The sequence below is a fragment of the Doryrhamphus excisus genome, unplaced genomic scaffold (genome assembly GCF_030265055.1).
Source record: "Doryrhamphus excisus isolate RoL2022-K1 unplaced genomic scaffold, RoL_Dexc_1.0 HiC_scaffold_24, whole genome shotgun sequence".
NCBI classification, from domain to species: Eukaryota; Metazoa; Chordata; class Actinopteri; order Syngnathiformes; family Syngnathidae; genus Doryrhamphus; species Doryrhamphus excisus.
In genome coordinates this window covers 1,516,053-1,536,301 of record NW_026652242.1, presented here as the reverse complement: position 1 = coordinate 1,536,301, position 20,249 = coordinate 1,516,053, and the positions used below count along the sequence as shown (strand labels likewise).

General features: G+C 45.9%; 3 non-coding genes and 1 pseudogene across 3 annotated transcripts; 1 reads left to right on the top strand and 3 right to left on the bottom strand.

Annotated features, from left to right (window-relative positions):
• The first annotated feature begins 600 nt into the window (after window positions 1-600).
• Window positions 601-673, top strand: trnav-aac (transfer RNA valine (anticodon AAC)). The gene has a single exon. It is a non-coding gene; the product is annotated as a tRNA-Val (tRNA).
• A 7,606-nt stretch (window positions 674-8,279) lies between these two features.
• Window positions 8,280-8,388, bottom strand: LOC131111090 (5S ribosomal RNA; annotated as a pseudogene).
• Window positions 8,389-15,135: 6,747 nt separating this feature from the next.
• On the bottom strand, window positions 15,136-15,207 carry trnap-agg (transfer RNA proline (anticodon AGG)). The gene has a single exon. It is a non-coding gene; the product is annotated as a tRNA-Pro (tRNA).
• Window positions 15,208-16,250: 1,043 nt separating this feature from the next.
• Window positions 16,251-16,324, bottom strand: trnai-aau (transfer RNA isoleucine (anticodon AAU)). Its single transcript has one exon. It is a non-coding gene; the product is annotated as a tRNA-Ile (tRNA).
• Between the last annotated feature and the right edge of the window lie 3,925 nt (window positions 16,325-20,249).

Genomic DNA, 20,249 nt, shown 5'->3' with positions numbered 1-20,249 from the left:
GGGGACATTCCAACTCAAGATGAGAACACACTGGACCAGGTACACAGCAACATACGTGGCACAGACACAGCTTCACCCTGCCCCCACATTTACCCACGACTGAAAAAGCAGAACACCACCTCAGAAGCTGAAATACTCACTTAGGAGAACGTTAGACTGAAGTTCTAAAGGTCCCTGGTTCAAGCCCGGTTTTCAGAACAATCCCTATTTATTTTGTGACTTGGCAAATAGTTTGAAAATGCTTATTGGCTGGCTGAAAGGACCTTAACTTCATTCTTCAAAAGGCCAGACATCCAGCCATCCAGACAAGGTTAGAGGAGGTTACAAGCCTATTTACAAACCATTGACTCCAAGGGCACAAGTTGAGATATCAAAGTGACCCCAAGGGTGGCTAAGGTGTTTCTTTCAAGCCGCGATTGTGATGTCTTGTTTTGTTGAAGAAAAGCCCATTATTTCTGGAACAATTTTCCTTACAAAGGAGACATCTTTGTCCATTTGGACAATTGTCAATCTGCCCCCACTTTGGACACATCGTCGTGTTTCATTGGTTGGCAACTGCTTTGTGACTTCACCAGTCCCCTTAAAAGCCCCTTCCTTCAGGTTTCCATAGTGTAATGGTTATCACATTTGCCTAACACGCAAATGGTACCCAGTTCGAAACTGGGTGGAAAGATGGCCTTTCAAGTCCTTCTTTTACAAAAAAAGTCAAGGTGACAAATAGGAACAAGGACATGTGCTTGATCTCTGCAGGGACTTGAACTCTTGATACTCAGAGTCTGATGCCCTACGAAGTGAGCCCCCAGGCCTTTGGTCAGAAGATTTGTTTTTGTGTATTTGGAATGAAATGTTTTCAGCATGTTGAACAATTTTCAACAGGAAAGATATCTTTCAGATGTATCAATATAACTGCTGAATCGCCCAATATGAGCTTAAGCGTCTCATGCTCTACCGACTGAGCTAGTCGGACCTTTTTCTGTTTTAATTGATGTGGCCATCCTGATGTTTGATCAATTCCACAGTTGACCTTGTTTCTAAGGGAACAGAAGGAGCGAGACCTGCACGGTCAGGATGGCCGAGCAGTCGAAGGCGCTGCATTCAGGTTGCAGTCTCTAATGAGGCGTGGGTTCGAAGGCCACAAGTCTTTCCAGTTCCACTTAAAAGCCAGGCTCCAAATGTAGTTTCCATAAAGTACCAAGGCCTTTTGTCCTTTTGCCCTTGTATTTTGAGGGCAAAAAGTTTGCGTTTGCAAGTGGACCTCAGACCTGGTCACCTGAACAGGGACTTGAATCGTGGACACTCAGATCAAAAGTTTCCATTTCGGGTGACCGGCTCAACCTTTGTCTTGTCTGACCATGAACTCTTTTTTTTTCCGGAAGATATTTGGCTTGTCCATGTGGGTAGTTTAAGACCTCAGTCCATCTTGGAGGTGGACATTTCGGGACCGGGGCTTCTTCATCTCTGCAAGGAGAAGTACAGTAGGTCAGAAGATTTTGTTTTCATTTTGTCTTCATTGAGTTGTCCTCATCTATCAAGGAGGAAACCAACCTCTTTTATCCTCCTACTGTGGTCAAGTCCAGAATGCCAGAAGATTCCTCCTCCCTCATCCTCAACACAAAGAGAAGCGACACAGCCTCTGCCTTTCTGAGTGCAGACCTAAAGCAGTGCCTGGTGGTCTGGTGGTGTGGATTCGGTGCTCTCACCGCCGCGGCCTGGGTTCCATTCCCGGTCAGGACATTTGGATAGGTTTTGACTGGAGATAGGATTTGTCTTCGGCCTCGGTGGAATGGTTGAGGTCACCATGAAGAGATACTTGGGAACAATAAATCACAGACTGGTTTTCTTCACTACAGGACAAGAGACTGGTCTAGAGAACGCAACCAGGAAGAGGTTTGGGGTATTTGTCTGATGCCGAAGGGAAAGATCTTGGACTCATTTCCGATCCCACACCTCTTTTACAAATTACAAAGGACTCCTTGGAGAATGTGGGAATTGATCCTGCTACCTCTCACATGCTAAGCAAGCGCTCTACTATCTGAGGTAATTCCCCTGCTGCTGCAATGTTGGCAGAGAAGGTCCAGTCTCAGAACTATTTTGGTTCCTTTGCTGGAGTACGTCAAAGCGACACAGTCTCTGCCTTTCAGAGTGCAGCCATGATGCAGTCCCTGGTGGTCTAGTGGCTAGGACTTGGTGCTCTCACCGAATCGATATCCGCATTCTCCAAGGAATCCTTTGTATTTTGTAAAAGAGATGTGGTATCGGAAATGAGTCCAGGATCTATCCATCAGTGTCAGACAAATCCCCCAAACCTAATCCAGTATCTTGTCATGTAATAGTGAAGAAACCCAGTTCGTGATTTATTGTTCCCAAGTAGCGCTTCAAGGTGACCCCAACCATTCCACCGAGGCCCAAGACAAATCCTATGTCCAGTAAAAACCTATCCAAATGTCAATTACCTGACCGGGAATCGAAACCGGGCTGCGGCGGTGAGAGCACTGAATGCTTTATTATTATTATTATTATTATTTTCATACATTCAACATACTTTACACATCAATTCTGAATTTCAGTCCCATTTCTTCATTTATATACACCATTGTATTCCCTTTGACAAAAGCATGATAGAATTCCCCCTCCTCCAAGTAATAATACAAAATGGAAATGTCTTTTTTCATTATACTTTTAAAAATTTGCCATACATCCACATTTGTCTTGTCATAGTGAATCATATTTCTTCGTACTTTAACAGCATATCTTGCATGGCTCAATGTATAGTTCAACAGATTTGCATTACATTCTCCCACCCTTTTTTTTTACACCAAATAACCACAGTTCTTTCCAGTCCATGTCCCTTACAAATCTACCCCCCCAACAACTCGTTATGAGCTTTCTCATTTTGTCAAAATATGTTATTAACCCTTCACATTCTATGAACTCATGCATAAATGTTTCTACCTTCTTTTCACATACTTCACATTCTTTGCTTACATTCTCATCAAATTTGCTTATAATTAGATTATTGAATATTCTATTGTGTCTTAGCATGAAGTCCATGTGCTCACATTCACTGGTGTTCCATTTCACTCTCATATTTGCCCATATTTTCTTTACATCCATTCCTTCTATTGCTTTTTCCCACACTCTTTCCGATGCCGGCCTTCTAACATTCTCTCCTTTAAAATATGCATACAATATCTTAGTTTTTACATTCTCCAGTCTCTTCTTACTTTTCCCTTCTCCCACATAGAGTTCCAGCTCACAGTCATCCCCCACCTTATGCCCTCTTTCAATCATCATTCTCCACTCCCTGGGCATCCCATCTTTCATTTTGCCCATCACTTTTTCCACCTCTCCCACCCCAATGTCATCCCCCCTCAATTTCACTTCATCCACCATCACCTGTGCTGACATGAAACCAGGTACATATTCATACACTATATCTCTAACTTTCCTTATACCTGCCCTCCTGATCAGCATATTGTCCATCATTCTTCCGTCGCTTGTGATTTTTGGATTTAAGAAGAGAGGTTGTTCCCATATTTGTTTTAGATTTTGACATTCATAGCTTATGTTCTTTACAAACTCCCCCCATGCACTCAACACCTCTTTGTAAAACTCACTCACTCCATTTAACATTCCTTTTATCATTTTCATGTATACACCACTCTCTCCGCACCCCCCACATTGACTGATTGCTTCCTTCAGAAAAGCCTTCCACACGTGATCATTCTTAACAGCTAAATAGTTTGCCATTGTCTTCACCCTCATTGCCTTCTTTTTGCATTCTAGACTTACTAGTTTTAATCCACCATCCTTGTATTCGTTCTCTAAAACCTCCCGTGCTATTCTGGCCCCTTTCCCGTCCCACAAAAAGTCATTCACCAACCCCTCCACTTCTTTCACCACTCTGTCAGGCACATCCAACACTCTCATTGCGTAGATCATTTTACTCATTAGCAGTGCATTCACCACCACCACTTTCCCTTTTAATTTTAGTCCTCTCTTTTTCCAAAATTTCAATGTATTCTTCATACTGTTTATTATTCCTTCCTACTTTCTATCCCTTCCTTCTACTCTCTCTATCCCCACATTTATCCCTAAGATCTTCATATATATAGTCCTTCTTCACCTTTAACCCCATCTCATTCTTCCCTGATTCACTTACTCCTATATACATCATCTCCGACTTCCCAATGTTGACCTTTGCCCCCGATGCCCTACCATAGGCTTTTATACTTTCCAGTACTTCTCCTACACTCTCCTCATCTTTTACTGTGATAGTTGTGTCATCTGCATATTGGTATACTAAGCTCCTCTGTCCTCCTGGTATATTTATCCCTCTAATATTATTGTTCCCTTGCAATAGCCATGCCAGCGGTTTGGCTGATAGAGAGTATAATAAGGCCGACATCGGGCAGCCATGTCTGACAGACCTTTCTAATCTTATTAACCCTGTTAGAACGCCGTTAACTTTTGTAACGCTTACGGCATTTTTATACATTCTTTTAATCCAGCCTACCAGCCTATCTCCAAACCCTATTCTTTTAAGTAATGTAAATAAATATTCGTGATTCACCCTGTCAAAAGCCTTATTTAAATCTATGCTCATGATAATCCCTCCACCACCTTTTTTCATATAATCAATTACAACCTTAATACTACATATTGTGTCTGTGATGTCCCTCCCAGGTATGCCGTAAGATTGTGTTTTTCCTATAATTTTCCCTATGACTCTCTTCAACCTGTTTGTGATTACTTTTGCCAGTATTTTATAATCATTATTCAACATACTAATTGGTCTATAGTTTTCTAATTTTTCCCTCCCACCCTTTTTATATACTAAACTTATAACCCCCATTCTTATACTATTTGGTATCTCCCCTGTCTCCTCCGTCCACTTGAATAATCTATATAATACTGGAGTTAGTATGGTTTTAAACTCAATATAAAATTCTCCTATCAGTCCATCCGAACCTGGACTTTTATTCCTTTTTAATTCGCTAATTGCTCCATCTATCTCTCTTCTGTCTATTTCTCTTTCACTTATTAATTTATCTCCTTCGCTGACCTTGACCCTCACCTTTTCTAGAAGCTGTTCCATGACTCTTTTGTCGACCTTTTCCTCTTTAAATAGGTCCCTATAAAACTGCTCTACCCTCTCCACTATTCCAAATCCATCTGTGATGATCCCCCCGTCCCCATCCTCTATCTCCCCTATGAAGCTCCTTTTCTGGTTTGTTTTTTCCAAGCCCAGAAAATATCCACTACATTTTTCTCCCTCAATCACATATCTTGCTCTACTTCTCACCATCGCCCCTCTACACTTCCTCTCCTCTATATCCTCTAATTCATATTTTAGGGCTATGTATTTCGTTAGATCACTTCCCCCATTGTCTATTTTTTCATTCTCCTTGTCCAGCTCATCCCTCAGCCACCTTTCTCTTTCTTTCTCTCTCCTGCTCTTATCTCTCCCATATTTTATGCTCAATATTTTAATTGCTCTTTTGACCCTTTCCCACCATTCCCCCACATTATCCTCATACATACTATCATTCATCCATATTGCAATGCATGTCTCCACTTGATTTTTATATTTAGTGTCGTGCAGTAAGCTTCCATTCAAACACCACACCCCGCCTCCCCTCCCCTCCCTCCCTTGTGATAAAGTCAAACACACAATTGCATGATCGCTGATTGCAGTCATCTTATATTTGATTGATCCTATCTTGTTTAAGATGTTTTCTTTTGCCCAAACCAAATCTATTCTGCTTTGTTTGAGCACCCCCCCCTACCACTTGTTTCCTTGTGAACACCTTCCCTGCTGGGTTTCGTTCCCGCCATACATCCACCATTCCATTTGCTCTCATATTTTGCAGTAGAACCCCCCTAAGCTGTCATCTCTGAACCTCATCCCTGTGCACACATCCAACCTCCCACACCACACATTGAAATCCCAGACCATCACACAGTTCTCTTCCATGAACTCCTTCAAACTCCCAAAAAACCTTCCTTTCCCTCTCATAGATGTTCCATAGCTGATATGTTTTGCCACCATAATGACACTCAATCCCTAAAACCCTCCCCTTCCCATCCTTCCCACACTCCTTTACATCATCCACCACTCCCTTCCTAACTAATATTGCCACACCCCTCGCATTCTTCTCTCCATTATTAACAAATATTTCCCCAATCCACTCTTTCTCTATATAATCTATAACCCCCCCATCCCAGTTAGTCTCTTGCAGACAAACAATGTCCTCTTTACATATTTGCATTGCATAAAGCAGTCTCTCTTTATTTCTTAGTCCGTTCCCATTGAATGAGGAAAGCGTCAGCATTGACTTCATGTGAGAAGGAGAAAAGTCTGACACCCCCCACTTTTAATTCTACATTAATCTGATCAGTTTCTTTGTCTCCTTCCGATCAGCTGTTCTCCCCTTGATCTCCTCTTGCACTGTCAAACCCTCCTGCCCCTTATCCGACTCCTCACTTGGGAATGATGTAATGTCCCCTTCGTCTCTTCCTCGTTACCCTTTTCTCCCTCACTCGATACATCTTTAAGACTCTCTCTAGTTTTACTCGTTGTTGCCCCACACACTTCCAGCTCCCTTTCCTCTCCCCAGATTCCCTCAATCACCTTGAACCCATCAATCACTCTCCTCCCTCTTTCCTCCCCATGATTATGCCTCTTGTCAGCAATGTCATTCTTACTTTCGTTGACCGTGTCCTCTCCTGTTGTCTCGTCTTCTCGTCCTGCTGTTAGCTCTTCCACACTCTCTTCATTCCCGTCGCTCCTTTTGCGCTTCAGCTCTGCTGTCTCATTTGCGCCGTCCTCACGAACCCTCACGGACTCTATTCCTCGTCTTCCATCCTTGCTGCTGCAGTGATCTTGACGTTCTGAGGCCTTTGCCCCTCCTCCTCCTCCTCCTCTTAGGATGTGCCCAGGTTGAATACACAGCCTGCACACCTTGACCTGCCTATCGTGCATCACCTTGAAATATTCTTCCCCTTCAAGTGTTGAGAATTCGGTTGCGAAGGGGAGTGAGCGGACCCTTTCATTTGATGCGGCAGAAGCGCGTGCCATCCAAAATGTCCATTCCTGGCCACTTTCTCCTCTTTATTGGTGACACAACTGTCACTCCCCAGTCCTCCAGTTTCTTAATTATTTCACTGTCTTCAGTATTGAACGGGAGAGCATGACGTCGGCAGCCACGGCCTGTCGATAACGGCTGGCTCCACCGCTCCACCCCGCCCGCCCTGCGTTGGTGAGAAGACGTCGGACGAGGAGAGGAGGGGGGCCAACTGTGATGCGCCAGAGATCTACCAACATTTCTTAGCATAATAAAAGCTGGGCAGGGACAGTTAGCTGTACTCATTTGTTCTGACCTGTAAGTAAAGCCTACGTCTCTGCAGGTGTTAGGGAAAGACTTATGAGCCCGGAGCGGATAATATGTAATCTGACTGGTCTGAGAGTAAACCATATAACTGACAAGTTCGTTGTCATCTCTTGCCTCCAACACGACACCCACAGGAATCACTGACCTAAGAACAGGTGGTCAAATTCCAACAATATATACCGGGTGACTTAAAAAAGAAACAGTCAGTTCATCTCTGCATGGTTCAGAGGCAATTAACATGCAATTCTGGATTCTTAGACCATCCAAGAGCTTCTTTTTACCCTCCATATCCTTCATTGTGACTTCGTATCTATTTCTTCCTTTAATTCTGCATCCTGTCATGGTTCCACAGTTTAGAACAATTCCCTTGTCCAGTGGTGCAATGGCCCCCTCACCCACGACTTCCACTGCCACAGCTAATTGCCTAGGATAGGCAGCAGCCTTGTCTGATGGCTCCCTGGCTACCAGCTTGACTTGTGCTCCTTGTTTAAAACAAAAAGTGCCCCTCCCCCCACCAGCCACAAATTTGGGGGGTGGGGGAGGACATTCACAAAAGAGAATTTTTAAGAAAAAAAAACACTTTCAATAGAAAAGAAAAAACTGAATATAACTCAAAAAATATCTCTCTGTGATCTACTCTGCAACTGCTCTCACCGTTTTTTTCAGGGTAGTATGGCCGTACGGTGCCAGGTCAACTGAAAAGATTCTATTTGAAGGCGATGCAGGCTAGACTCCAGAAAAAAGTGTCAAAGAGCGCCCTCTGCTGTCAGGCAAGAGCAGAAACCATAAAAAGCTTAAAGCACCTGGTATTCCCAGGCGGTCTCCCATCCAAGTACTAACCAGGCCCGCCACTGTTTAATTTCCGAGATTGTTTTTTTTTTTTTAGGCTTACAGCACCTGGTATTCCCAGGCGGTCTCCCATCCAAGTAGTAACCAGGCCCGCCCCTGCTTAGCTTCCGAGATCGGGCGTTTTCAGGGTAGCATGGCCATAAGCTACCAGGTCAACTGAAAAGATCCTATTTGAAGGCGACGCAGGCCAAACTAGACTCCAGCAAAAAGTGTCAAACAGCGCCCTCTGCTGTCAGGCAAGAGCAGAAACCATAAAAAGCTTACAGCACCTGGTATTCCCAGGCGGTCTCCCATCCAAGTACTAACCAGGCCGGCCCCTGCTTAGCGTCTGAGATCGGACGTTTTTTTATTTTTTTATTATAGAACTTACAACAGTACATCACAGATCTGCGTTTTTTTTAAATTATTATTTAAAAAAAATCATATACTATATATATATATATATATATATATATGTATATATATATATATATATATATATATATATATATATATATATATATATATATATATATATATATATAGAACTTACAACAGTACATCACAGATCTGCGTTTTTTTTAAATTATTATTTTAAAAAAATCATATACTATATATATATATATATATATATGTATATATATATATATATATATATATATACATCCTGGCATAGCTGTGCTGTTGTTCCAGGTGGTTCAGCACCGCGTGCAGGGCTATGGCAATGGCGTCCTCTATGGATCTGTTCGCCCGGTATGCAAACTGGTGGGGGTCAAGTGGGGGGGAGGAGACAGCCTTTTATGTGCTGGAGGACCAGTCTCTCAAAGCACTTCATGATTATGGATGTGAGGGCAACAGGGCGAAAGTCACGTCATGCTCTCGTACAGTTAATGGGGGGGGGGGGGGGGGGCGGGAGGGGCTGGGGGCAGGCCTGGAGAAGATGAGTGTTGCTGTGGTGTTTCAAAGCGGGCAAAGAAACTGTTGAGTTCCTCTGCCAGAGACACGCTCAGGTCTCCTGACATCACATCACGTCCTCTGAAGTTAGTGATGCTCTGCAGTCCCTGCCACACCTCTCGTGGTCTATTGCTGGAGAGGTGGGACTCTATCCTCCTGTTGCAGTCCGCTTTGGCTGTTTTTATTCCTCTTCTCAGGTCAGCTCGAGCCGTACTGTACAGAGCTCTGTCGCCTGACCTGAAGGCAGAGTTGCAGGCTTTGGGGAGGGAGCAGACCTGGCTGGTCATCCAGGGTTTCTGGTTTGGAAGAATCCGGATGACTTTGTCCACAGACACAGTTCCCATACAAAACTTGATATAGTCTAGTACTGTCACTGTGTATGTTTCCAGGTCCTGATGTTGAAATAGGTCCCAGTCTGTGTGTTAGAGGCAGTCCTGAAGTTCACTGAGTGCATTTTCTGGCAATGTGGTGATGATCTTTTTGGTGGGTCTGGATCTGCGTCTGAGGGGGGTGTATACAGGAGTGAGCAGCAGGGAGAGATGGTCTGACTGTCCGAGGTGGGGGAGTGGTGTTGCTCTGTAGCCGTGCTTTATGTTTGAGCAAACATGATCAAGAGTGTTTGCTCCTCGCGTTGGACACTTGACATGCTGATGAAACTTCGGGAGTACAGTCTTTAAATTGGCCTTATTAAAGTCCCCGGCTATAATATGAACGCCATCAGGGTGGGCCCGCTGATGTTCATTGATGACGTTCAACAGGAGAGAGAGTGCCGTGCTAGCGATAGCATCCGGTGGGATGTAAACAGCGGTGACGATCACAACAGTTAGCTCCCTCGGGAGAAAATACGGCCGGCATCTTACGGACATGTACTCAATGTCAGGGGAGCAGTGAGTCTCTATGATCTTGCTGTTGTTGCACCAATCCTCATGCACGTAAATACAGACCCCCCCACCTCTGCTCTTACCGGAGTTCTCTGTTCGATCCCAGCGGTGTAGAGAGCGGCCGGCTAGCTGCACGCTAGCATCGGGGATCGTCGGTTTGAGCCAGGTCTCCGTGATGATTAGAACACAACAGTCACGAATGTAGCGGTTTCCCTCGAGCTGTAACTCCAGGTCGTCCTTTTTGTGGGTAATGGCTCTGGCGTTGGTGAGGTACAGGCTGGGCAGGGGTGGCTTATGTGGGTTGTTTCGTAGCCGTAGCAGTAGGCCGGACCTGCGACCCCGCTTCTGCTTGCGCTCCCGACGCCGCCTGCGCCTCTTTCCAGACCCGACAACAATCCACGGGGCGCCCGGTGGTCTCGCTAGTTCGTCTGGGATGTTGTGTCGACGATGAAAGTCTCTGCAAACTGCCAGTTTGTGTTGGTCGGTCAAGGTCCTGTCGGGTGTAGTGGTGTAATTGTTAGGGTTAAACCCAGAACATTATCACTAACTGTGAAAGAAGACACAAAGATGTGAGATATAGGCTTGCAAGGAGAGTGATCAGAGACTGTTCAGTAACATTCATCCAACCTACTCTGAAAACAGTCTCTGCTCTCCTTCTTTTTATTAATTAGAGTTTAGGTGTGCCCTATTACATAGGTCTCAATCGTCTAAGGGAGGGGGAACAGTTCACACGGTTGAGACTGGTTTCAACATCAAGCATATTTTGAGAAAGCAAAGACAGATAGGAGACATCAAGCTTATTTTGAGAAAGCAGAATGTCTCAAGGAGACATCCTGTTATTGAGTGTCTAAAGGAATGTGATGAGTTATGCAAACGTGTGATCTATGTGCATGTAATAGTAACTTGGATAATATGAAGCAAGCTTATTGAATGTGATTACATGATATATACAGCTTTATTCCAACAGTAATGCCGATGTATACGTGGATAGAGTCCATAGACAAACACACATAAAATAAGCAAAAAAGCACTGAAAGGGAGAGCCGTGAGCCGCTGCGTCTGTGCGCGCCGCCATCTTTGATGTGGTGTCAATTGGCCAAAGGGGAATTCAAAACAGAGGCTTGTGGACCATGAACAATTTTATGGTAGCTGGAGACTTCAACCAATGAAATCCATCCATTTTCTGCACCACTTATTCTCATCAACGGACTGTATTCCCCACCCGTTACCAGCATGGGGACATTCCAACCCAAGATGACAACATACTGGACCAGGTACACAGCAACTTATGTGGCACAGACCCAGTGTCACACTGCCCTACTTTTAGCCCAGACTGAGAGCCACTTTAGCAGCTGAAATATCTCAGGTGGGAGGGCGTTATACTGAAGATCTAAAGGTCCCTGGTTCAAGCACGGTTTTCAGCATAATCCTGATTTGCATTGTGACTTGGCAAATAGTTTGGAAAAAGGACCTTAACTTCAAAATCCCGCCCATCCAGCCAACCTTGAGTTCACTAAGACATTAAGGTGAGCCTGAGATTGGCTCAGGTGCTTTCTTCACAGCTGGCTTTTAAACCTTTCAAGCCTCATTTCCAATTGTGATTTCTTGTTTTGTTGAAAAAAAGCCCATTATTTCTGGAACATGTTATATGAACTACAATTTTCCCTCCAAAGGAGAAGTCCATTTGGACAATTGTCATTCTGCCCCCACTTTGGACACATCGTCGTGATTCATTGTTTGGCAACTGCTTTGTGACCTCGCCAGTCCTCTTCACAGCCCATTCCCCATTGATCCCCATTCACATGTAAAAGATCCCCGGTTCGAAACTGGGTGAAACATGGCCGTTCAATTCCTACTTTTACAAAAACATGGGAACAAGGACATGTGCTTGATCTCTGAAGGTGTATACACAAGCATCTGTCCCCAGTTTGGACACACAATCCATATTTCCCAGATGACTGATTGGGTGCATCACTGGCCTGCATGGAGGGGCTGTGGTGTCATTGCGTGTGTGGCAAAGCGAGCGGGGTAGGTAGTTTGCTGACAACGCCACCTGGGGACTTTCACCCCAGGATGTAACAGGTTTGATCAATCACAAACTCTACATTAATCCCCAAAATCCCACAGAACAAGATTGTGATTTACAATGATAAAAATAGTTATTTTATTAAACGATTATCTTAAAATGAGTGACAAACCATGAATAATACAAATAAAGTGGTGATGGGAGGAGTCAAAAAGAAAAGAGGCCTCGGCTGGGGCTTACCACGACAGCGGTAACATAATGGGAGGGATCCAAACCACACTGCACCCGTGACTCAGTAAACCAAAAATGGGAAAAAAGGGGACCAACAGGGAAACCGCTGCCGCTCTGGGCCCTCAGCACCTGCCAACGAAAAAGAACATCCTTAAAAGCATAAAAGCAAGGCAACCCTCACACACACTTCAGTAATTAAAAGTCAATTTCAAACCAGCTGATGCCGGGGCTTGCCCTAGGGTCATGGTTGGCGCTACCTCCCTGGGTCTGTCCTGGGTCGCGGGCACCAACGTGCCCTTGGGGGTCGTTCACCGGCCTCCAGGCAGTGGGGTCCGCGCTGCTGGTGGCCTGAAGTCTACGGTGGCGGCTTGGCATTGCTGTGCTGTGGTGGCTGCTGCGGGGACCGGGCTGTGTGTTGGGAGGGGGCCTGATCCTGCTCATGGGGACAGGGGCCTGGGTGGCGTGTGGGGATGGGGGACATGCTCCTTGGAGTGGGGCCTGCTGGGGGGAAGGTGCTCTTCTGGGCGTTTGGGTGTCTGCTGCCACTGGTCCTATGCTCTGCTGCATCGCTGTCCCTGTCTTTGCCCATCCCCAGTCTTGCCTTAGGGCTCGTCAGGGATGGTTCTCCGGTACGTGGGTGGAGCGCTGCTGGTTCTGGGGGCGGGGGGGAGGTCGGCCCTCCCGGTGGATGGTGGGGTCCGTCGGTGGCCTTGCCCTGGTCTTAACTCCTCGGCTCTGGTGCTTGGCCTCCCCATGACTTGGAGCTATGGCTCTCCCTCACGGGGGTGAGCTGCCCGGCGGGTGTCGGCCGGCGCGGTGGAGCGCCTTACCACTCGCCTGCACGCCCCCTCTGCTTGCTCATGTGCGGGCCTCCTCCCCTCGCCCGCTCCTTTGTCTGCCACACTGCCGTAGCCCCGATGCCGTGGTCGAGGGGAGTCTGGGGGTGCTATGCCTTGGCGGTCCGTACCTCCCTGGGCTCGGGGCATGGTTGTGGGTCTGGGACCCCTGGGTGCCCCGCCCTGTGATGCCCCGGACGCCCAACCCGGGGACGTCCACAGTGTGTGCTTGTGTGTGTCTGAGATTATTTTATGTATTTATTGTTTTAAATACTTAGATAAATAATGATTAGTTTTATTATAATTATATATATATGTGTGGGTGTGCGTGTGTGTATATGGCTATATAGATATACGGGGGGGCTCTGCGGGGGTCTGGCGCAGGGCGTTCCATCTCTACCGCCCGGTCCTCCATGGGGCAGTGTGCCCGGGCCTCTTCTGTCCTGGCCGGGGCGGTCCTGTTTCGGTAGTCAGGCCTGGGGTTACCTGGGGCGGGCCGGGTTCTGCTTCCTGGGGGTGTGTGGGGGGCGGCGCCTCCGGCCGTGGATGGGCTCCCTCCCGGTTGGCGAGGGTGCCCCTGTGCCCACCGGTGTGTGGCCCTCGATGCCCTTCTGCCCTAGTGGGGTATGGTCTCCCGCTGGTCTCGGGGGTGCAGCTCTCCTCCGGCCTGCTGGCGCCCTGTTGCCGGTTGGGATTGCTCCTCCATGGCCTCTTGCTGGTTTCTTCAGGGAGATGCTTCGGGGGCGGGTCTTGGGGAGTCGGCCCTGGCTTTGCCCACACCCACGGGGCCGGAGGATCTCTGGTGGTGGGGGCTTGACCTGGCTGCGCGGGGCGGGGTTTGCTGGGTGGTAGAAGGCAGTCTCTCTCCTTTTGTCATTCTCAGTGACAATTACACATTCACACACTCGCATTCACATACACAAGCACGCTTACGCACACATATATGAATATATACACAGAAGTACACACCTCCATATGGACACTCACAGCACATGGGTGCTTCTCTACACAATCTACCATCTTATCCCTGATGTCTATATGCTATTGGTATGCTATTATTACAGTAAAAATGATGTCAAGCAGTGAGATTTTAATTACTGTAACTGTATGGCTGTAATTGTGTTCACTATCATGGTTCATGTCTTCATTGTTACTATTGCTGCTGGTAAGTTGGACTGTTTCACTTCACTGATATCATCTCTATTGTGACCCTTAGCCATCATTGACATTTAACTGTTCTGTTTGTCACTGTTGTTGTTATGGGAATTCTTGTTGCTGCTGTTTTTGTCTCTCTCTCTACTGCCCCCCCCCCCCCCCCACCCCACCTTCTCTTCTTCTTTTCTGTGTTTCTTCTTGCTCCGGTCCGGTCGCTCCAAATGCGCATAACAAAAACATCAAATAACGGCAAATAAAATTTCATGGTGCAGGAAAGTTGTAGCCAACACCTTTCCTGACACAGAGCAAATCTGTTTAGCATGTAAGGGCATTTAGATCAACAATACTATCTGCCCCAATGGCTGGACGGACCAAAAAAAAAAAAATCAATTTCAAGAGGGGCTCTGTCAAAGAGGGATTCAGGTAACCCTCTATGGGCTCACACTGACACTGTTGTCCAGGCTGTATTGCCACTGCTTCAGCCGCGGTGGGTGGGGATGACTGGAGGAGGAAGAAGAAGTGGAATGAAAGAGGCAGGTCCCGAAATTGACACCTCCAAGATCGAATGAGGTCTTAAACTGCCCACATGGACAAGCCAAATATCAGCAAAGGTTGAGCCAGTCACCTGAAGGTTAGATTTTTGATCTGAGTGTCCCGGATTCAAGTCCCTGTTCAGGTGACCAGTGACAGGGTCTCAGGTCCACTTGCAAACGCCTCTTTTTTGCCCTCAAAATACAAGGGCAACAGGACAATCCCTTGGTTCCACCAAGACTTGAACTTAGACCACTGGATTCAAAGTCTGGGGTGCTAAACATTACACCACGGAGGGAGGGCTTGTCCGAGAATTGAACTCGGGACCTCTTGCACCCTAAGCAAGAATCATACCACTAGACCAACAAGCCCCTGCTTGGGCAAATACTTACCTTTCCCCGGTCAGTTGGCGGCCATGATGCGGGTGTTTTCGCAGTTGACTGGGTTGTGCGCTGTTGGTTATTGGGACCGGGGGGGTTATGAGGGGCGGGGTGTTGTGGACGAGGGCTTTTTTGTTCCTTCACGGTCCGCATTCTCCGCACTTGTGATGTAAAATTTTGGGTAGAGGATAATAGGGTCCACTGCCACCTTTGATCTGCTCCTTGCAGTCTTGGTGACCAAGAGGTTTGTTGCCGCTCTGCTTTGACGTGCTGTTTTCTTTACCTTTCCCCGGTCTTTCGGCAGTCTTGTCGAGGGTGTTTCACAGGTGGGTGGGGTGATGTTGGTTATGGAGACCAGTGGGTTGTCGCCGTGGGCTTTTGTTGTTCCTGGAGCACATAAAGATGGATGGTCAGTACAGGGGTTGAACCCGTGACCTTGGCGTTATTAGCACCACGCTCTGACCAACTGAACTAACCAACCACAGGACACCATTGCATCAAATGTTTCCAGCTCAAATCAACTAACTCATCCTTAACAGACCGCATTCTCTGTGCTTGTGGTCGAAATTTTGGTTCTCGGACAATGGGGTCATCTGCCCTCATGCAGTCACGGTGGGTGAGAGGTTTGCCGCTGCTCTGCTTTGCCATGCTGTTTTCTTTACCTTTCCCCGGTAGGTTGGCAGCCTTGATGGGGGTGTTTCGCAGTTGACTGGGTTGTGCGCTGTTGGTTATGGGGCCTGGGGGGTTTTGGGCTTTTGTCGCCGCCATGCTGTTTTCCTTGTGGTGGTGTACTGTTAATTGTTGTCAACGGGGGCTTTTGTTGTTTCTTCACGGTCCACATTCTCTGCACTCGTGGTCTGAAGAGGATAATGGGGTCCACTGCCCCCATTGATCTGCTCCTTGACCAAGAGGTTTGTTGCCGCTCTGCTTTGACATGTTGTTTTCTTTACCTTTCCCCGGCCTTGTCGAGGGTGGGTGGTGTGATGTCGGTTATGGGGGCCGGTAAGTTGTTGTTCCTGGAGCACATAAAGAAGTGGCTAGTACGGGGGTTGAACCCGTGACCTTGGCGTTATTAGCACCACGCTCTGACCAACTGAGCTAACCAGCCACTGGACGCCATTGCAATATTTTATGTTTTTTTTTTTATTTTATGTACCCCGAAGCAGACTCAATCGGTACACTGGGGTCTGAGGGCGATAAGTGGGTACCTGGTGGACACCTTGTTTGTGCTCTTGACAGGTATTTCGGGACAGTTTAACAATTGGCTTTTGATGGTGGAACAAGCTAAAACAAGGAAAACAAATTGTTTAGCGTGCCTGGGAGTGGGCCCCTTATTGCAAATAGTTCCCGCTGTGATTTCCGCCGAGTGTCCCTGATGAATACATCCACTGCTCCAGAAGCAGCCTTGGCTAATTGTCGGCCATTCGCCATAGCGCACCCCGAGGTTACAGAGGTCAAAGGTAAGCCCATATTCAGCAGCACAGTGGCGAAAGGTAAATTTATGTGCATTACCGTTTCCACAGGTTCCCCATTGGTACAACCCGGCATTAATATCTCTTGGTGTAATTCTACCTTCGAGATGGATGCCTTCTTCCGGCCGATACTCAGGGCTGACCTCTGGTGGTGGTGCGGTGGACCCGGCGTGAGTGATAGGTTACTGACCGAGAACATGACTGGTGTTTGTGCCCCTATTTCTTTCCTTCTTCCAATGACAGTACTGTCAGTAGATGTGGAGCGCCTAGTGCATAGTGCTACTTCCGTAGGGTCTCACCTCGTGCCACCGGCCGCCCTGAGGACCAGGCGAGGTGTGTCAACCTCACCCTGGTTAGACACCCCCAACCCGACGTACATTGACGCCATAGGTATCCCTCGTGGCGTCCCAGAGGAGTATAAAATTATAGATCAGGTTATATCCAGTTTTGCTGTTCCAGTTCATCCCTTTGATTTCCATTAACCATAATACCGAAGTGATTCATTTTCTGCATTATAACTTTCAGCGTCTCTCTAATCAAACTGAAGAAGCGTTCAGAGCAGTTAGTGTAGCATTTATCTACTTCTCTGATGGCCTTCCAGACTTGCATGGCAGTTGACATGCTATAAGCAGAAAAGGGTGGTGTGAGTGTAAGGTACATAAAAGATAAGGTAACGTGGTTTTACAAAAAACAGTTTAAAAAGTATAAATATGGTTAGAGCATTTAAGAGTAGTAATAGTTCATGTCATACATATAAAATTCAGTTGTAAAAGAAAAAAAGACACCCTACTATTTTTTATATGTTTGTGTCTAAAATAACCAAATCTCCATTGTTGCCGTTTGAGTGTAATAGACAATATGTCACGATGTGGGCGTCACCCCCTCGTGACAGCTCTCTTAGTTTCCTTCTTTCCTTCTGTTCCAGTTTCCATGCCCTTATTTTGGTATCCACTTCCTTTGTCGTTCTCTTCCGTTTTCCTTACCCCTGCTCGTTTCACACACCTGCTTCTAATTTCATTATCCCTATTTAGTTCAGGTGCGTGCTCTTTCAGTTGTGGCCTCATTCTGTCACGATCGCGCTTGGCGGTGTTGCGTGACAGAATGAAGCCACAACTGAAAGAGCACGCACGCACGATAATGAAATTAGAAGCAGGTGTGTGAAACGAGCAGGGGTAAGGAAAACGGAAGAGAACGACAAAGGAAGTGGATACCAAAATAAGGGCATGGAAACTGGAACAGAAGGAAAGAAGGAAACTAAGAGAGCTGTCACGAGGGGGTGACGCCCACATCGTGACACAATAGACAATAGTCTTGAGTCTTTTGAAGCAGCATTCCCAGACGCTGACCAGCTACTCCCAACACCACTAATCTTGCAGGTGCCTGGGAATGCCAGCAGCAACCTTGAAGAAGTTTCATCATGCAAAATGGGCCAAGATAAGAACACATGCACAAAAAGTAATTATTATCACATATACACACACACACATAGACAACAAGTACAGCTTGTGCAACTGCTTGCTTCCCCCTCCCCTTAGAGTTGCACGACCATGTATTAGGGACCTCCTAAAGAAAATAAAAAGAGAGGAGCATGAATGGCATACTCACAGTGGAGCGGCATGTCACTGGGTAAACTTTGAATATTGTTGTCTGTCTCTTTTGTATTTAAGTGTTTTTACAAGTGTCACAGGACTTTGAACCTGACCTTTATTTGGTCCTTCGAGCTGGATCCCAAGACACCTGAGGAGTCCAGTTGTGGAGCGGACGAGACAGAAAGACCGTGGCCACGGCAGACAAAACCCTTTGATGGGCTGTCTTCTCAGCTCAACAACTGGAAGCTGAAGGTTGACGGGATACCGACGGAAGAGAAGACAACAAGCAGTAAGACAATTTTGATCAGAGTGTGAGTGAAAGGGCGTTGTCCCTTTGTGTTAAAGCAGGGGTGGGCAAACTGAGACCTGGCGGCCACATGCAGCCCATTAATCCAATCCACTTTATTGATATAGCACATTTTATAAACAGAGTTTCTAAAGTGCTGGACAGGCTAGTAAAATAAAAGGTAAAAATAAAATACAATAAATGAAGGTACAAATTGAATTTAATCCAAAACTAAAAGGTCGAATAGGAAACAATAAAATCTCAGATTGAATCCTAAAGCGAACAGGCAACCAATGCAGGGAGGCCAGAAGGGTTCTTGACCTCTAGAATTGAGTGCGTCCCTCGGGTCAATAAGGTTTGTCACCCGGTGCTAAAGCCTTGTGTATACTATTCGCTGGCAAGCAAAGAGACGGACTCGGCAGTCTTCTGTAGGAAGACGAGCTGGCGGTCTTTTGTGATAAGGCGGACTTGGCAGTCTTTTGCAATAGGGCGGACTTGGCAGTCTTGTGCAAGAGGAAGGAGCCATTTTGACGGGCTTTCCTTTGTAAAAGACGGAGTTGGCGGTCCTTTGTAATGAGGCGGAGTTGGCGGTCTCTCGCAGTAAGACCGAGTTAGCAGTTCTTTGTGCAAAGACGGAGTTGACGGTCATGCTAGGCTAGGAAAGGAGAGCCTCCGCGGTTAAAGACCTTTTCGGGGTTTGAACGCGAAAACGTTTTCAAAGTACGGATGAGTGTGTGAATGGGAGATTTTGTCACTAGACAGGTCTTCATATTAATGGGTGAGAAAAAGAGTAAGTCTTTGAGGAAGCAGAGGCAAGAATTCTCCGCCCTCACCGGGGTAGAAGCTTGAGAATTACCTCAAAGAAAAGTTCATTACTCTCTCACTGACAAACAACCCTGTTGTTAGTTTTCCCTAGGAAGCTCATCACAACAGGGACTAAATTATTCCCAAGATGGGAAATAAAAGTGGAAAACCACAAGTCAAAAAGGAACCAAAAGCTATATTCAGCATGACTAGGCTTGTCTTAACAAATACAACCAGAACCAAATGATGAACCAGTAGTATAATTACAAGTACACCTAATAAAACTAAATGCATATGAAGGAATAAAACCAGCAATAGAAGATTTGTTAAAAGCTAAAGTCTTAGTAGAATGCGATAACCCACCATGTAACATCCCTATTTTCCCAGTGAGAAAAAGTGTCACTCTCTGTGGGATGGAGAATGATAGAGGACAAGTTGTAAATCAAACTGTGGTGGCAAGAGCACCTTGTGTGCCTGACCCACACACATTGTTAAATTCTTTACCAACAGATGTCACATGGTTCACCATAGTAGACATCAGTAATGCATTCTTCTCCATTCAAATAGAGAAAGAAAGTTCAGGTTCGCATTTACGTTTGCAAAAAAAAAAAAAAAATAAAAAAAAAAAAAATATATATATATATATATATATATATATATATATATATATATATATATATATATATATATATATATATATATATATATATATATATATATATATATATATATATATATATATATATATATATATAATTACGTACACACGCTTACCACAAGGATATTGTGAAAGCCCGACAATTTATTCACAAGCAATGATGGCCAGTATGTCCACGTTTGAACCCCCAAATGAAAGCCAGATATTATTATATGTAGATGACA